This window comes from Pseudophryne corroboree, chromosome 5 (genome assembly GCF_028390025.1).
Source record: "Pseudophryne corroboree isolate aPseCor3 chromosome 5, aPseCor3.hap2, whole genome shotgun sequence".
NCBI classification, from domain to species: Eukaryota; Metazoa; Chordata; class Amphibia; order Anura; family Myobatrachidae; genus Pseudophryne; species Pseudophryne corroboree.
The window spans coordinates 779,851,277-779,870,011 of NC_086448.1; positions in this window are offsets into that span (position 1 = coordinate 779,851,277).

The following is an 18,735-nucleotide window of genomic DNA, read 5'->3' on the forward strand; positions in this document are numbered from 1 at the left end:
CTAGGAGTGGCACTGCAGTGTCACGCAGGATGGCCCTTCCAAAAAACCCTCCCCAAACAGCACATGACGCAAAGAAAAAAAGAGGTGCAATGAGGTAGCTGTGTGAGTAAGATTAGCGACCCTAGTGGCCGACACAAACACCGGGCCCATCTAGGAGTGGCACTGCAGTGTCACGCAGGATGTCCCTTCCAAAAAACCCTCCCCAAACAGCACATGACGCAAAGAAAAAAAGAGGCGCAATGAGGTAGCTGACTGTGTGAGTAAGATTAGCGACCCTAGTGGCCGACACAAACACCGGGCCCATCTAGGAGTGGCACTGCAGTGTCACGCAGGATGTCCCTTCCAAAAAACCCTCCCCAATCAGCACATGATGCAAAGAAAAAGAAAAGAAAAAAGAGGTGCAAGATGGAATTGTCCTTGGGCCCTCCCACCCACCCTTATGTTGTATAAACAAAACAGGACATGCACACTTTAACCAACCCATCATTTCAGTGACAGGGTCTGCCACACGACTGTGACTGATATGACGGGTTGGTTTGGACCCCCCCCAAAAAAGAAGCAATTAATCTCTCCTTGCACAAACTGGCTCTACAGAGGCAAGATGTCCACCTCATCTTCACCCTCCGATATATCACCGTGTACATCCCCCTCCTCACAGATTATCAATTCGTCCCCACTGGAATCCACCATCTCAGCTCCCTGTGTACTTTGTGGAGGCAATTGCTGCTGGTCAATGTCTCTGCGGAGGAATTGATTATAATTCATTTTAATGAACATCATCTTCTCCACATTTTCTGGATGTAACCTCGTACGCCGATTGCTGACAAGGTGAGCGGCGGGACTAAACACTCTTTCGGAGTACACACTTGTGGGAGGGCAACTTAGGTAGAATAAAGCCAGTTTGTGCAAGGGCCTCCAAATTGCCTCTTTTTCCTGCCAGTATAAGTACGGACTGTGTGACGTGCCTACTTGGATGCGGTCACTCATATAATCCTCCACCATTCTATCAATGTTGAGAGAATCATATGCAGTGACAGTAGACGACATGTCCGTAATCGTTGTCAGGTCCTTCAGTCCGGACCAGATGTCAGCATCAGCAGTCGCTCCAGACTGCCCTGCATCACCGCCAGCGGGTGGGCTCGGAATTCTGAGCCTTTTCCTCGCACCCCCAGTTGCGGGAGAATGTGAAGGAGGAGATGTTGACAGGTCGCGTTCCGCTTGACTTGACAATTTTGTCACCAGCAGGTCTTTCAACCCCAGCAGACTTGTGTCTGCCGGAAAGAGAGATCCAAGGTAGGCTTTAAATCTAGGATCGAGCACGGTGGCCAAAATGTAGTGCTCTGATTTCAACAGATTGACCACCCGTGAATCCTTGTTAAGCGAATTAAGGGCTGCATCCACAAGTCCCACATGCCTAGCGGAATCGCTCCCTTTTAGCTCCTTCTTCAATGCCTCCAGCTTCTTCTGCAAAAGCCTGATGAGGGGAATGACCTGACTCAGGCTGGCAGTGTCTGAACTGACTTCACGTGTGGCAAGTTCAAAGGGCATCAGAACCTTGCACAACGTTGAAATCATTCTCCACTGCACTTGAGACAGGTGCATTCCACCTCCTATATCGTGCTCAATTGTATAGGCTTGAATGGCCTTTTGCTGCTCCTCCAACCTCTGAAGCATATAGAGGGTTGAATTCCACCTCGTTACCACTTCTTGCTTCAGATGATGGCAGGGCAGGTTCAGTAGTTTTTGGTGGTGCTCCAGTCTTCTGTACGTGGTGCCTGTACGCCGAAAGTGTCCCGCAATTTTTCTGGCCACCGACAGCATCTCTTGCACGCCCCTGTCGTTTTTTAAAAAATTCTGCACCACCAAATTCAAGGTATGTGCAAAACATGGGACGTGCTGGAATTTGCCCATATTTAATGCACACACAATATTGCTGGCGTTGTCCGATGCCACAAATCCACAGGAGAGTCCAATTGGGGTAAGCCATTCCACGATGATCTTCCTCAGTTGCCGTAAGAGGTTTTCAGCTGTGTGCGTATTCTGGAAACCGGTGATACAAAGCGTAGCCTGCCTAGGAAAGAGTTGGCGTTTGCGAGATGCTGCTACTGGTGCCGCCGCTGCTGTTCTTGCGGCGGGAGTCCATACATCTACCCAGTGGGCTGTCACAGTCATATAGTCCTGACCCTGCCCTGCTCCACTTGTCCACATGTCCGTGGTTAAGTGGACATTGGGTACAGCTGCATTTTTTAGGACACTGGTGACTCTTTTTCTGAGGTCTGTGTACATTTTCGGTATCGCCTGCCTAGAGAAATGGAACCTAGATGGTATTTGGTACCGGGGACACAGTACCTCCAACAAGTCTCTAGTTGGCTCTGCAGTAATGATGGATACCGGAACCACGTTTCTCACCACCCAGGATGCCAAGGCCTCAGTTATCCGCTTTGCAGTAGGATGACTGCTGTGATATTTCATCTTCCTCGCAAAGGACTGTTGAACAGTCAATTGCTTACTGGAAGTAGTACAAGTGGGCTTACGACTTCCCCTCTGGGATGACCATCGACTCCCAGCGGCAACAACAGCAGCGCCAGCAGCAGTAGGCGTTACACGCAAGGATGCATCGGAGGAATCCCAGGCAGGAGAGGACTCGTCAGAATTGCCAGTGACATGGCCTGCAGGACTATTGGCATTCCTGGGGAAGGAGGAAATTGACACTGAGGGAGTTGGTGGGGTGGTTTGCGTGAGCTTGGTTACAAGAGGAAGGGATTTACTGGTCAGTGGACTGCTTCCGCTGTCACCCAAAGTTTTTGAACTTGTCACTGACTTATTATGAATGCGCTGCAGGTGACGTATAAGGGAGGATGTTCCGAGGTGGTTAACGTCCTTACCCCTACTTATTACAGCTTGACAAAGGGAACACACGGCTTGACACCTGTTGTCCGCATTTCTGGTGAAATACCTCCACACCGAAGAGCTGATTTTTTTGGTATTTTCACCTGGCATGTCAACGGCCATATTCCTCCCACGGACAACAGGTGTCTCCCCGGGTGCCTGACTTAAACAAACCACCTCACCATCAGAATCCTCCTGGTCAATTTCCTCCCCAGCGCCAGCAACACCCATATCCTCCTCATCCTGGTGTACTTCAACACTGACATCTTCAATCTGACTATCAGGAACTGGACTGCGGGTGCTCCTTCCAGCACTTGCAGGGGGCGTGCAAATGGTGGAAGGCGCATGCTCTTCACGTCCAGTGTTGGGAAGGTCAGGCATCGCAACCGACACAATTGGACTCTCCTTGTGGATTTGGGATTTCGAAGAATGCACAGTTCTTTGCTGTGCTGCTTTTGCCAGCTTGAGTCTTTTCATTTTTCTAGCGAGAGGCTGAGTGCTTCCATCCTCATGTGAAGCTGAACCACTAGCCATGAACATAGGCCAGGGCCTCAGCCGTTCCTTGCCACTCCGTGTGGTAAATGGCATATTGGCAAGTTTACGCTTCTCCTCCGACAATTTTATTTTAGGTTTTGGAGTCCTTTTTTTTCTGATATTTGGTGTTTTGGATTTGACATGCTCTGTACTATGACATTGGGCATCGGCCTTGGCAGACGACGTTGCTGGCATTTCATCGTCTCGGCCATGACTAGTGGCAGCAGCTTCAGCACGAGGTGGAAGTGGATCTTGATCTTTCCCTAATTTTGGAACCTCAACATTTTTGTTCTCCATATTTTAATAGGCACAACTAAAAGGCACCTCAGGTAAACAATGGAGATGGATACTAGTATACAATTATGGACTGCCTGCCGACTGCAGACACAGAGGTAGCCACAGCCGTGAACTACCGTACTGTACTGTGTCTGCAGCTAATATAGACTGGTTGATAAAGAGAAGATGTCTATGTAACTATGTATGTATAAAGAAGACTGAAAAAAATCCACGGTTAGGTGGTATACAATTATGGACGGACTGCCTGCCGAGTGCAGACACAGAGGTAGCCACAGCCGTGAACTACCGTACTGTACTGTGTCTGCAGCTAATATAGACTGGTTGATAAAGAGAAGATGTCTATGTAACTATGTATGTATAAAGAAGAATGAAAAAAAACCACGGTTAGGTGGTATACAATTATGGACGGACTGCCTGCCGAGTGCAGACACAGAGGTAGCCACAGCCGTGAACTACCGTACTGTACTGTGTCTGCAGCTAATATAGACTGGTTGATAAAGAGAAGATGTCTATGTAACTATGTATGTATAAAGAAGAATGAAAAAAATCCACGGTTAGGTGGTATTACAATTATGGACGGACTGCCTGCCGAGTGCAGAGACACAGAGGTAGCCACAGCCGTGAACTACCGTACTGTGTCTGCTGCGACTGGATGATAAATGATATAAAATATATATATATATCACTACTGCAGCCGGACAGGTATATATTATATATTATATAATGACGGACCTGCTGGACACTGTCTGTCAGCAGAATGAGTTTTATTTTTATAGAATAAAAAAAAAAAAAACACACAAGTGAAGTCACACGACGAGTGTTTAACTTTTTCAGGCAATCACAATATAAGTATACTACTAACTATACTGGTGGTCAGTGTGGTCAGGTCACTGGTCAGTCACACTGGCAGTGGCACTCCTGCAGCAAAAGTGTGCACTGTTTAATTTTAATATAATATGTACTCCTGGCTCCTGCTATAACCTATAACTGGCACTGCAGTAGTGCTCCCCAGTCTCCCCCACAATTATAAGCTGTGTGAGCTGAGCAGTCAGACAGATATATAATATATATAGATGATGCAGCACACTGGCCTGAGCCTGAGCAGTGCACACAGATATGGTATGTGACTGACTGAGTCACTGTGTGTATCGCTTTTTTCAGGCAGAGAACGGATATATTAAATAAACTGCACTGTGTGTCTGGTGGTCACTCACTATATAATATATTATGTACTCCTGGCTCCTGCTATAACCTATAACTGGCACTGCAGTAGTGCTCCCCAGTCTCCCCCACAATTATAAGCTGTGTGAGCTGAGCAGTCAGACAGATATATATAATATTATATATAGATAATAGATGATGCAGCACACTGGCCTGAGCCTGAGCAGTGCACACAGATATGGTATGTGACTGACTGAGTCACTGTGTGTATCGCTTTTTTCAGGCAGAGAACGGATATATTAAATAAACTGCACTGTGTGTCTGGTGGTCACTCACTATATAATATATTATGTACTCCTGGCTCCTGCTATAACCTATAACTGGCACTGCAGTAGTGCTCCCCAGTCTCCCCCACAATTATAAGCTGTGTGAGCTGAGCAGTCAGACAGATATATATAATATTATATATAGATAATAGATGATGCAGCACACTGGCCTGAGCCTGAGCAGTGCACACAGATATGGTATGTGACTGACTGAGTCACTGTGTGTATCGCTTTTTTCAGGCAGAGAACGGATATATTAAATAAACTGCACTGTGTGTCTGGTGGTCACTCACTATATAATATATTATGTACTCCTGGCTCCTGCTATAACCTATAACTGGCACTGCAGTAGTGCTCCCCAGTCTCCCCCACAATTATAAGCTGTGTGAGCTGAGCAGTCAGACAGATATATATAATATTATATATAGATAATAGATGATGCAGCACACTGGCCTGAGCCTGAGCAGTGCACACAGATATGGTATGTGACTGAGTCACTGTGTGCTGTGTATCGCTTTTTTCAGGCAGAGAACGGATTATAAAGTAAACTGCACTGTCCTCACTAGTAAACTCTCTCCACTCAGTCTCTACACTTCTACAGTAACAGTACTCCTCCTAGTCAGCTCCAGTAAATCTCTCTCAGTCTCTTATAATCTAAATGGAGAGGACGCCAGCCACGTCCTCTCCCTATCAATCTCAATGCACGTGTGAAAATGGCGGCGACGCGCGGCTCCTTATATAGAATCCGAGTCTCGCGATAGAATCCGAGCCTCGCGAGAATCCGACAGCGTCATGATGACGTTCGGGCGCGCTCGGGTTAACCGAGCAAGGCGGGAAGATCCGAGTCGCTCGGACCCGTGAAAAAAAACATGAAGTTCTGGCGGGTTCGGATTCAGAGAAACCGAATCCGCTCATCTCTACCCACTTCCTGCCCTCCCAGCATGCACACGGCATCAATTCACACTATGGGAGAGATCTGGGGGAAGCCCAGCACTGACGCACGCCCCCAACAGTGACGTCGCCGGCCACAGACGCCCCCTATAGCAACGTCTGTGGGCCGCACCGCCCACTAAAATGGCGTTTCCATGGCCACGCCCCCTAATTTACATGGCCGCGCCCCTTGAGTCCGGCGCCCTGCCCTATTTGATTTCTAGAAGGAACACTATAATAAGTATAGTTACTGCCAGTGTATAAACATATGATGGAGGAATAAACATATGATGGAGGAAAATAATAGGATTTTAATTACCTACCGGTAAATCCTTTTCTCGTAGTCCGTAGAGGATACTGGGGTCCACATTAGTACCATGGGTATAGATGGGTCCACTATGAGCCTTGGGCACTTTAAGAAATCAATAGTGTGCACTGGATCCTCCCTCTATGCCCCTCCTACCAGACTCAGTCTAGAAACTGTGCCCGAGGAGACGGACAGAACAGTGGTGAGATTCGAACCAGCACACACAAACAAGAGGAAAGCCATGTTAACCAAACTGAACAGGAACAGCAACAGCTGAACCAACAATATTACTTAACTAAGTAACAGGACAGGAAACACGAAGCACTGGGCGGGCGCAGGAACCTCAGCACTCTCCCACACGGTTTGGGAGCTTTGATACATCCCCATGGTACTAATGTGGACCCCAGTATCCTCTACGGACTACGAGAAAAGGATTTACTGGTAGGTAATTAAAATCCTATTTTCTCTTACGTCCTAGAGGATACTGGGGTCCACATTAGTACCATGGGGATGTACCAAAGCTCCCAAACCGGGTGGGAGAGTGCTGAGGTTCCTGCAGAACTGATTGACCAAATTGAGGGTCCTCAGAGGCCAAAGTATCGAACTTGTAGAACTTAGCAAACGTATTTGATCCAGACCAAGTAGCTGCTCGGCAGAGCTGTAAAGCCGAGACACCCCGGGCAGCCGCCCAGGGAGAACTCAGTAGAGTGGGCCTGTACTTTAGGAACCGACAATTCCGCCGATGAATAAGCATGCTGGATAGTAAGCCTGATCCAGCGAGCAATAGACTGCTTTGAAACAGGACACCCAATTTTCTTGGGATCATAGAGAACAAAGAGCGAGTCAGATTTTCTGTGACGAACTGTCCTCTTCACGTAGATCTACAAAGCCCTCACAACATCCAGGGACTTTGAGGTAGCAGAGGTGTCATTAAGCACCAAAACCACATTAGGTTAGTTGATATGAAACACAGACAACACCTTAGGAAGAATTTGCTGACGAGTTCTGAGTTCAGCTCTATCCTCATGAAAAATCAAATAGGAACTTTTGAGAGACAATGCCCCTAGTTCGGACACACGCCTTGCAGAAGCCAAGGACAACAGTGTAAAAGTCTTCCAAGTAAGAAACTTAACGTCAACCTCCTGTAAAGGTTCAAACCAGTCCGATTGCAGAAACTGCAACACCACGTTAAGATCCCAAGGTGCCGTGGGAGGCACAAAGGGCGGCTGGATGTGCATAACACCCTTCAAGAACGTCTGAACCTTAGGGAGGGAAGCCAATTGTTTCTGGAAGAAAATGGACAAGGCCGAAATCTGGACTTTCAAGGAGCCCAAAACGTAGGCCCACATCTACACCTGACTGTAGAAAAAGGAGAAAACGTCCCAGTTGAAACTCCACTGCAGGAAATTTCCTGTTTTCACACCACGAGACATATTTTTTCCAAATACGGTGGTAATGTTAAGACGTTACCCCCTTCCTAGCTTGGATCAGGGTTGGAATAACTTTGTTCGGAATGCCTTTCCGGGCTTAAATCTGACGCTCAACTTCCATGCTGTCAAATGTAGCCGCAGTAAGTCTTGATAGATGAACGGCCCCTGTTGCAGAAGATCCTCTCGCAGAGGTCAGAGGCCACGGATCCTCCAGGAGCAACTCCAGTAGATCCGCATACCAGGCCCTTCTCGGCTAATCTGGAGCAATGAGAATTTCTTGAACCTTTTCCATTTTTATTCTCTTGAGAATTCTTGGGATCAGTGGAAGAGGTGGGAACACGTAAACCGTCTGGTAGACCCATGGAGTCACCAGAGCGTCCACCGCCACTGCATGTGGGTCCCTCAACCTGGAACAATAGTGCTTTAGCTCCCTGTTGAGATGAGAGGCCATCATGTCTATCTGTGGAATTCCCCACCAACTTGTTAAGGACTCGAACACCTGCGGGTGAAGGCCCCACTCTCCTTGGTGGAGGTCATGTCTGCTGAGGAAGTCCGCTTTCCAGTTGTCTACTCCCGGAATGAAGATTGACAACAGGGCCACCTCATGTCTTTCTGCCCATAGGAGAATTTTTGTTACCTCTGACATTGCAGCTCTGTTCTTCATTCCGCCCTGTCGGTTTATGTACGTTACTGCCGTTACATTGTCCGACTGAACCAGAATGGCTTGATCTTGAAGGAGATGCCATGCCTGAAGAAGGGCATTGTATATGGCCCTTAGTTCCAGAATGTTGATCGGAAGAATGGCTTCCTGACTTGACCATTTTCCTTGGAACTGTTCCCCTTGGGTGACTGCTCCCCAACCTCTGAGGCTTGTGTCCGTGGTTAGCAGAATCCAATTTTGAATCCTGAACCATCAACCCTCAGTCAGGTGAGAAGTCTGGAGCCACCACAGAAGAGAAATCCTGGCTTTTGGCGACAGACATCCTCTGGTGCATGTGAAGATGCGATCCGGACCATTTGTCCAACAGATCCAGCTGGAATGGCCTTGTCAGGAATCTACATTCTCCATCGCATCACTTCCAGTGAACAGGCGTCTCCTGGCTTCAGTCCTCTCTCCTCAGAGTATCCCCTGTGAATTGGACCTGTGGAACTACAGGTCCCAGCAGTTCCATTTCCAGTCTTCAGTCTCCTGCAGCCTACAGCTCACTGTGCTCCACCTAACCAGTTCTATCTTTTGGTAACCACTGGTTTCAGCCAGCAGCCTGGAGTACACAGTGCTTCTAGTTAAACAGCATTAACTCCCGGTGCACTACTGATCCCAGCCAGCAACCAGCAGTGCATTGCATTAACTGTCTACAGAATTATTCTCCCGGTTAATCATCAGCTCTAGTTAACTCTCAGCTGATCTGGGCACCCAATCCAGGAGGGTGTGTTCTCACAGAGATTCATCCAATCATCACAGAGCAAGGGGTATAAACTCCAGTTCCTGTCTCATTCTCATCGCCTCGGACAATGAGTCACATTTGGTGTGTCAAGTCTCCAGTGGTTCCTCGTGTTCCAGTCTCCAGTGGTTCCTTGTGTTCCAATCTCCAGTGGTTCCCCGTGTTCCTGTCTCCAGTGGTTCCTCTCATCATTTCATTCCATTCATCATTCTGCATTTCTCCTGCTTGTTCCAGACTCCAGCCACAGCCTGCCACAGTTCATCAGCAGTAAGAGACTCTCCGCAGGTGTTATTCATTGCCTAACTTGTGCACCTTATTACCAGCATTCCATTCTGTGCATTGCATCCAGCACTTAACAAGCATGCTGAGTTAGGACTGTCTCCTGCCTGGGCCTTGCTTGGCTAAAGAACTTTTATGTTACAGAGACTGTGTGCTTTGCAAGTATTACCGGAGTTCTGTTTTCCAAACCATTTGCATTTATCAAGTTATTCCACGTTACCGGAGTTTTGCTTTGTTTCAATTATTATTTACAAATCCGTTTACATCCAGCTACCAGGTTATTTCACATTTGTGTTACCAGTGACTTTATTTTGCTTAAAACCATTTGCATCCAGTTATCAAGTTATTTTCACGTTTTGTTGTCAGACTTTATTTGCTTTAAACCTTCTGCATTCAGCCATCAACTTATCACCAAGATATATCTGTGTTGCCAAAGACTTTTTATCATTACCTTGGATTCAGTTACCGTTTATCATCTCATTTCTGCTACTACCAATACGTAGCGTACCATCTATTATTATATTATTGTTCTGTGACTTTTGTGTTTATTAAACATCAGCACATATGCGCAGGACTTTATTCAGTCTCCACGTTTCATACGTCATTCCAACACTGACCCACTAGTGCCCCCTCCGGGAACAGACTAATCAGAATCCTGACAGCCTGACAGTTTGTCCGAGGCCCATGGACCCGGACGGTGGTCAGAGTGTGGGGTCAGGGTCACTCCAGAGTTTGGTGTCACGACTCAATGGCTACGAGGCTGCACAACAGCAAGTGATCCTGTTTCTACAGGGAATGTCTACCCGTTTGGATACCTTGCAGCAATCCCTTCCAAGTTCTGTTGTTCCTCCGGTTCCAGTTCAAGTCACTCCTGCTCCAGTTATTCCAACTTCCCCTGCACAATTCGTTCCTGTAGATGGACCTCGCTCAAGTCAGCCCTATGGTACACCCTTCACAACTGATTCTCCTGAGAGGGCGACTTCCTCCTTTGCAAATTTCAGGACTCCTCTGTCTTCTGCTGTAAAACCTGAACTTATAAGCACTCTTTGTTATCTATTGGAACAACTTCAAAGTCTGCTATCAAGAATCATTCCAATCATACCAGAAATCCTAGGTGGTGCTTTAAACACAGTGAAGAGTCCTGCTCAATGTATTGAGACTAGTGCGACCTCCGTGTCAAGCTTCCTTCAAACTCAAGTCTCTTCTCCTATGCAGAGAGAGGGCAGATTCCAGAGCTACCCGCGCTCCAAACTCACGGAAGCTGAACGCCGGCATCGCAAGCAGCTTCACCTCTGCTTTTACTGTGGGAGTTCTAGTCATCTTATTAAGGACTGTTCCTTCCGCAACTCAAAAGTTGGTGACAGGTCCCAACATCACAGAGTTTTCACCTGCAAACCTTCCAACGTATCCTCTACAGTTTCAAGTTCCTTTACCCCGGACAGGAGTGTCCAAAAAGTCTACGATTGGGGTCCTGTGACAAATAGACCCAATCCCAAGTTCGGAAATCAAAAGAGACTATCTATGTTACCCATAACTAAAGTAGTTTCTGTGTCTACAGCCCGAGAAGGGGCATCTGTGTCTACAGCCCGAGAAGGGGCATCTGTGTCTACAGCCCGAGAAGGGGCATCTGTGTCTACAGCCCGAGAAGGGGCATCTGTGTCTACAGCCCGAGAAGGGGCGTCTGTGTTTACAGCCCCGGGTGGGGCATCTGATGTTGTGACCCCAGAAGGGGTATCTGATGTTCAGGTTCCAGAAGTGGCATTCGGGCATGCAACTCAAAACAGTGTGTCTGATCTGTTAACCCCAGGAGGGGTCTTTGGAGTTTCAGCCTCAAAAGAGGAATCCAGGGCCAAGATCCCAGGAGGAATTCTTAAAGCCACAGATACAGACATGAACATTTGTTTGCCAACTTCAGGGAGTGCTACCAGCTCAGTACCGCTCCAAGAGGGATCATCAGAACATCCGGATTCTGTCTATACAGAGTCAAGTGTCAATGGACCTAGCCCGGTTCCAGCCGGTTCAAGCTTTTCCGGACCCAATCCGGTCCCATCCGTCTGTCCGGATCAGCCTCCTTCAGTTCCAGCCGATTCCAGCATCTTCGGATCAAATCCGGTCCTATCCGTCAGTCCGAAGACTCCTCCGGTTCCAGCCGGTTCAAGCTCTTCCAGGCCCAATCCGGTCCCATCCGTCTGTCCGGATCAGCCTCCTTCGGTTCCAGCCGATTCCAGCCCCTTCGGATCAAATCCGGTCCTATCCGTCAGTCCGAAGACTCCTCCGGTTCCAGCCGGTTCAAGCTTTTCTGGACCCAATCCGGTCCCATCCGTCTGTCCAGATCAGCCTCCTTCGGTTCAAGTCAATTCAAGTAGTCCTGTACAAATCCCGGTTCCATCCGTTTGTCCAAAGTTGCCATCTGTCCCTGCCGATTCCAGTTCCTCTGAACCCGGTGTGGTTCTCTCCAGTGTTTCAAGTAAGCAACTCCTGTTGCTATGTCCAGAGTCTACAGTTCTTGCAGATATTGCAGTTGCCTCAACCCAGATGGAGGCTCTAAGCATCTCACCCCAAGATGAAGCTTCTAGTGTTCAGTCAACCTCAGCTGAGAATTCCCGTCAGTCAATCCAGGAGTTGACGTCCTCTCTCCACCCTAGAGCATTTCAAGTTGATTCTACTCCTGCTTCTGAATACTTATTCCAATCATCTACTCTTAAGTGTCCTACATTGTCTTCTGAGACTTTAACTGACATTCAGCCTTCCAAGTGTCCACTAGATACACAAGCTCCAGTCTACTTTGATGGTGACTATGCTCAGTTCCGTGCAGTGGCGAGCCAATACCTCGCTTTTACTGAGTCGGAATCTTCAGTGAGTATTACTCCAGCCAATGCAATCAGATACTTCCTCCTGTTCTTCAAAGGTAGAGCACTGGACTGGGCGAATCCTCTCATTGAATCTAAAGATCCGCTACTGAGTGATCTTCCCGCTTTCTGCGAAGCAGTAAAACAGGAGTTTGCTCCAAAGTTAATGCATTCAAAGTCATCTGGGCATTCTGGCCAATTTGTCAACAGTCTGTCTACTGCTAAATTCTCTCCAACACCTCTGTCTGTGCAAAATCAGGATACATTAGACCAAGTTATTAAAGATTTCCAAGCTGCAAATTCAAGACAAGGTTCTCAGACTTTAGATTTGAAAGTTGCATATACTTCCGTGTCTCCATCCTACAGCAACACTTCTGAAAGTATTGACTCCCCGGATTCAACATCTGCTCAGTCTTCTGATCAGTCTTTCAGTTCTCAGTTTTTCGACTCAACTCTTTCCAAACACGATCAGGTTCTGTTGAATCAATGTATCAGAGATTTCAAGAATTACAGGAATTGGAGCGCTCCAAAACCAGTTCAAACTCTGCCATCTGTTGACGTAAGTGTTGGCTATGCTGCCGTAAACCCTACTCCTGGTGTCCTATATAGCTTCAAATTCACTGGTCCACAGGTTGTCTCAGATACTGTTGTTCCTAAACAAAAGGCTCCCATGACCACACTAGACCTGGACTCTGACTCTGAAAGTGAGTTTGTTGATGACGACTCAAGTTACATTATGGGGGGTTCTATCCTTCCGAGCTATGCCTTCTCCCAGAAAGTAAATTCTGTCTCAAATGACCATGAATGGTCTACTTGTTCTGAAGATGAAAGTTGGGAAGACTTTTGAGGACCTCTGCTTTTGTGTATTCCTAAGTTCCTTTTCAAGGATCCTCCAAGTTCCAGCGTGGTTGTTCGGTGCCCACCCATAAAAGGGGGGGGGGGGGTACTGTCAGGAATCTACAATCTCCATTGCATCACTTCCAGTGAACAGGCGTCTCCTGGCTTCAGTCCTCTCTCCTCAGAGTATCCCCTGTGAATTGGACCTGTGGAACTACAGGTCCCAGCAGTTCCATTTCCAATCTTCAGTCTCCTGCAGCCTACAGCTCACTGTGCTCCACCTAACCAGTTCTATCTTTTGGTAACCACTGGTTTCAGCCAGCAGCCTGGAGTACACAGTGCTTCTAGTTAAACAGCATTAACTCCCGGTGCACTACTGATCCCAGCTAGCAACCAGCAGTGCATTGCATTTACTGTCTACAGAATTATTCTCCAGGTTAATCACCAGCTCCAGTTAACTCTCAGCTGATCTGGGCACCCAATCCAGGAGGGTGTGTTCTCACAGAGATTCATCCAATCATCACAGAGCAAGGGGTATAAACTCCAGTTCCTGGCTCATTCTCATCGCCTCGGACAATGAGTCACATTTGGTGTGTCAAGTCTCCAGTGGTTCCCGTGTTTCAGTCTCCAGTGGTTCCCCGTGTTCCAGTCTCCAGTGGTTCCCCGTGGTTCCTCTAATCATTTCATTCCACTCATCATTCTGCATTTCTCCTGCTTGTTCCAGACTCCAGCCACAGCCTGCCACAGTTCATCAGCAGTAAGAGACTCTCCTCAGGTGTTATTCATTGCCTAACTTGTGCACCTTATTACCAGCATTCCATTCTGTGCATTGCATCCAGCACTTAACAAGCATGCTGAGTTAGGACTGTCTCCTGCCTGGGCCTTGCTTGGCTAAAGAACTTTTATGTTACAGAGACTGTGTGCTTTGCAAGTATTACCGGAGTTCTGTTTTCCAAACCATTTGCATTTATCAAGTTATTCCACGTTACCGGAGTTTTGCTTTGTTTCAATTATTATTTACAAATCCGTTTACATCCAGCTACCAGGTTATTTCACATTTGTGTTACCATTGACTTTATTTTGCTTAAAACCATTTGCATTCAGTTATCAAGTTATTTTCACGTTTTGTTGTCAGACTTTATTTGCTTTAAACCTTCTGCATTCAGCCATCAACTTATCACCAAGATATATCTGTGTTGCCAAAGACTTTTTATCATCACCTTGGATTCAGTTACCGTTTATCATCTCATTTCTGCTACGACCAATACGTAGCGTACCATCTATTATTATATTATTGTTCTGTGACTTTTGTGTTTATTAAACATCAGCGCATATGCGCAGGACTTTATTCAGTCTCCACGTTTCATACGTCATTCCAACACTGACCCACTAGTGCCCCCTCCAGGAACAGACTAATCAGAATCCTGACAGCCTGACAGGCCTGGCATGAAACCTTCTGTACTACAGAGCCTCGTAAGAGGCTACCTTCTTCCCCAGAAGGCGAATGCACAGATGCACTGATATCCGGGTTGGTTTCAGGACATTCCGCACCATGGACTGGATTACCAATGCCTTTTCCAATGGAAGGAACACCTTTTGTTCCTCCGTATCCAGGATCATTCCTAGGAACGGAAGCCTCCGTGTTGGTTCCAGGTGGGATTTTGCCAGGTTCAGAATCCACCCGTGATCATGGAGAAGTCGGGTTGAGAGGGCAATGCTGTCCAACAACCTCTCCCTGGAAGGCGCTTTTATCAGCAGATTGTCCAGGTATGGTATTATGTTCACTCCCTGTTTGCGGAGGAGAAACATAATCTCTGCCATTACCGTGGTGAATACCCTTGGTGCCGTGGGGAGGCCAAAGGGCAGGGCCTGAAACTGATAGTGACAGTTCTGCAGTGCACACCTTAGATACACCTGATGAGGCAGCCAAATCGGAATGTGAAGATACGCGTCCTTGATGCCCAGAGATACCAGGAATTCCACCTCCTCCAGACCTGAGATCACCGCTCTCAGAGACTCCATCTTGAATTTGAACACCCTTAAATACGGGTTCAGAGATTTGAGGTTGAGAATGGGTCTCACAGAACCGTCCGGTTTCGGTACGACAAACAGGTTGGAGTAATAACCCTTGTTTTGTAGTTGAAGTGGAACTGGGACAATGACGTGAGTCAGCACCAGTTTTTGAATTGCCGCCTGTAAAGTCACACTTGCTTCCGGAGAAGCTGGTAAGTCTGATTTGAAGAATGTGTAAGGTGGGAGTTCCTGAAACTCCAGTCTGTATCCCTGGGTAATAAGGTCTGTGACCCAGGGGTCCTGGCAAGACATTGCCCAAACGTGACTGAAATAACTTAACCGTGCTCCCACCTGCCTGTCTTCCAGGCAGTGCGATCCACCGTCATGCCTAGTGAAAGGCGCAGATGCCACGGCCATCTTGTAACAGCGAAGAGCCATTGAAACTGATCCAGCTAGTGAATACCTCTGTCCTAGAGTTCTGAGTGAGTACATTGAGACTGGTTTTCCCTGAGCCAGACCAGATACCCAGCCCAATTATCCAAGTAGTCACACAATGTGCAGTGTAAAGGGCGCGTACATCATAGCGCCATATCAGCAAGTCAAAAAGTATGGGGAGAAACATTTAAGGGGAAAGATCCATCACATAGCCACTAAACACCCGTGATACCTCTCTCAATCACTTAGACATACCCACCGACACCGGGATGTTACACTTACACTTAGCCTAAGCCCGGTGCCGGAGATACAGTATGACTGAAAATGGCATGCACTCCGAATACGCTTAACGCAGAAAATGCGCAAATCTTATGTCTCGGTTGCGAGCCAGTGATGGGCCATTCTGCTGATGGTGATAATTAACTGAGATGTGCTCGACTCGAATCGTTCATATCTGCTCTTAAGTTGTGTGTCAGATGTGGCGCATGCACTGTTTGCTAAAAATGATGAGATGTGCCTGCATTCAGACTTGTGTGTGACTGAGAATGAGGACCTTAGCGATGTAGGTGCTCCCTAGCTATTGGTGCCCTAGGCAACCATCTAATAATGGTTGTGCCAACCCTGTGTCCACTTAATCCTAAACATCATGCAGGGTAGACACTGTCAGTGTCGCACTATGGGCAAGAAAGGCCCACCAGGGAATGTAGTGGTAGGGGCAGAAGATTAAGAGGTGTGGCCAACCACAAGAGGGGGCATGGTCAGCTACCACAGAGGGATTTGGCCAACCACTAGGGAGGACATGCTTAATAAAGGAGGGGCCAAGGGGTGTGTCATGACCACCAACTTTGTTTGGCAGGAGGGCTAGTCTTGGTGTAGTGTCTCCTCCCCCCCCCCCCCAAAAAAAAAAAGTGATCCTGCTGCACCACCTTACTCACACCTAGAGGAGGGGGTGGGTCCCTCAGACAGTGGTATATTGGATACTGTCATACAAGTATTGCTATGATTCTTGCATGCCAATCCTTTGTGGCAGTAGAAGCACTGATTCTGCACTTGTGCATTCCCAGGACCACTATTATTAATGTTGGGCCCCAGTGCACACTGGGGTTTTCATGACGCCAGCCGCAATTGTGTGCTGCCTTTGTGTGGTGGTGCGCTGCATGCCCCCTCCCCACCCCACACATCTCTGGACTTAATATAATTTTTTTTAGAGTAGGGTGTAATTGTCTCGTGCTCCCCAGGAAATAACTACTAAGGAGGAACATTGTTACTGCTCTTTCCCAAAAGCGGGTTCACCACATGTGAATAGATAGAGATCAGGCTCGTTATTTTTACTCCCTCATCCACTGGCACTACTAGTATATCTGTAGAGCAGGCTGATAATGTCTGGTGATTACAGGTGAAGGGCCAAATAATATCAAATTTGGGACTACATGTTCAAATGAACGTTCCCTTGAGTTTACTGAAGCTAGAAAGGGGGCAATATCCCAAACCTAATGGTTTCTGCAGTCCATGGGTGTTCACTGTTGATCACACCTGTTCCCCAAAGTGTAACTTCACAGGGATCACATTATTTCAAACATGAAACGCCCCCGTCCTTCAAAAACGAGAATGCCCCTAAGATTGTTGGTGCCATTTTCTGGCTTTTAAAAATGTAGTGTAATGTCTTGGAGGGGCAAGAGTAGGGTAATTACAGTATGATGATGTCATCAGGCCCCACCCTTTCCCATCTCCCAGAGACATTGGGGGTCATTCTGAGTTGTTAGCAAATTTTAGCAGCATTGCACACGCTAGGCCGCCGCCCTCTGGGAGTGTATCTTAGCTTAGCAGAATTGCGAACGAAAGATTAGCAGAATTGCGAATAGAAATTTCTTAGCAGTATCTGAGTAGCTCCAGACCTACTCACAGATTGCGATCAGCTCCGGCTGTTTCCTTCCTGGTTTGACGTCACAAACACGCCCTGCGTTCGGCCAGCCACTCCCCCGTTTCTCCAGACACTCCCGCGTTTTTCCCTGACACGCCTGCGTTTTTCCGCACACTTCCAGAAAACGGCCAGTTTCCGCCCAGAAACTCCCACTTCCTGTCAATCACACTCCGATCACTTCAACGATGAAAATTCTTAGTTCGGACGTGAGTAAATCTACTAAGTTTTGTGCTAAAATACTTACCGCATGCGCACTGCGTATCATGCGCAATGCACATTTTTGCCTTAATCGCTCCGTTGTGAAAATCGTCAACGAGCGAACAACTCGGAATGACCCCCTAACTATTAAGCGAAAACTTTAAGTTAAAGTTCCCATCATTTGCACCTCCTCAGTGCTGAGGACTAGTCCCATTTGTTCTTACTAGTGAATAAGTTAAACCCCTTAAATGTAAAATTCTTACTTTTTCCCTTTGTTTGTGCTAAAGCAGTGAACAAAACAGATTTTATTTAATTACTTTTACTATTGCAGTCCTCACTTATATTATTATTGTAAATGCTATAAATTGAATTTTGTTTTTGTATTAACCAGTATGAATTTAAATTGAGCTTTTATTTAAGATGTTTTCTTAACACAGGGCTTAGCAATGTAAACGGCTACACTATTATAAATAATGCAATATATAACAAGGTTTAATATAAGCTTTCTTTGTTACCCACATATGAAACTGGAAATAATTAATACATTTCAGATGGAGCAGTTTAGCCCTAAAGGAAAATGTATTCCACTGGGATTGTGTTTGCAATAAATTATTAATGTACCCTTCTATAATATGATAATAACTATGTAACACACAAAATACACTGTATGATAAGAAGTGCACTAGAGCCCACCAATGTAGGGATTGCAAAGTATATAGGGGAACATTTACTAAGCAAGTGATAAGAGTGGAGAAGTGAGCCAGTGGAGAAGTGCCCATCGCAACCAATCAGCACTGAAGTAACATCTATAATTTGCATACTATAAAATTATACAGAGCTGCTGATTGGTTGATGGGGCAATTTCCCCACTGGCTCACTTCTCCACT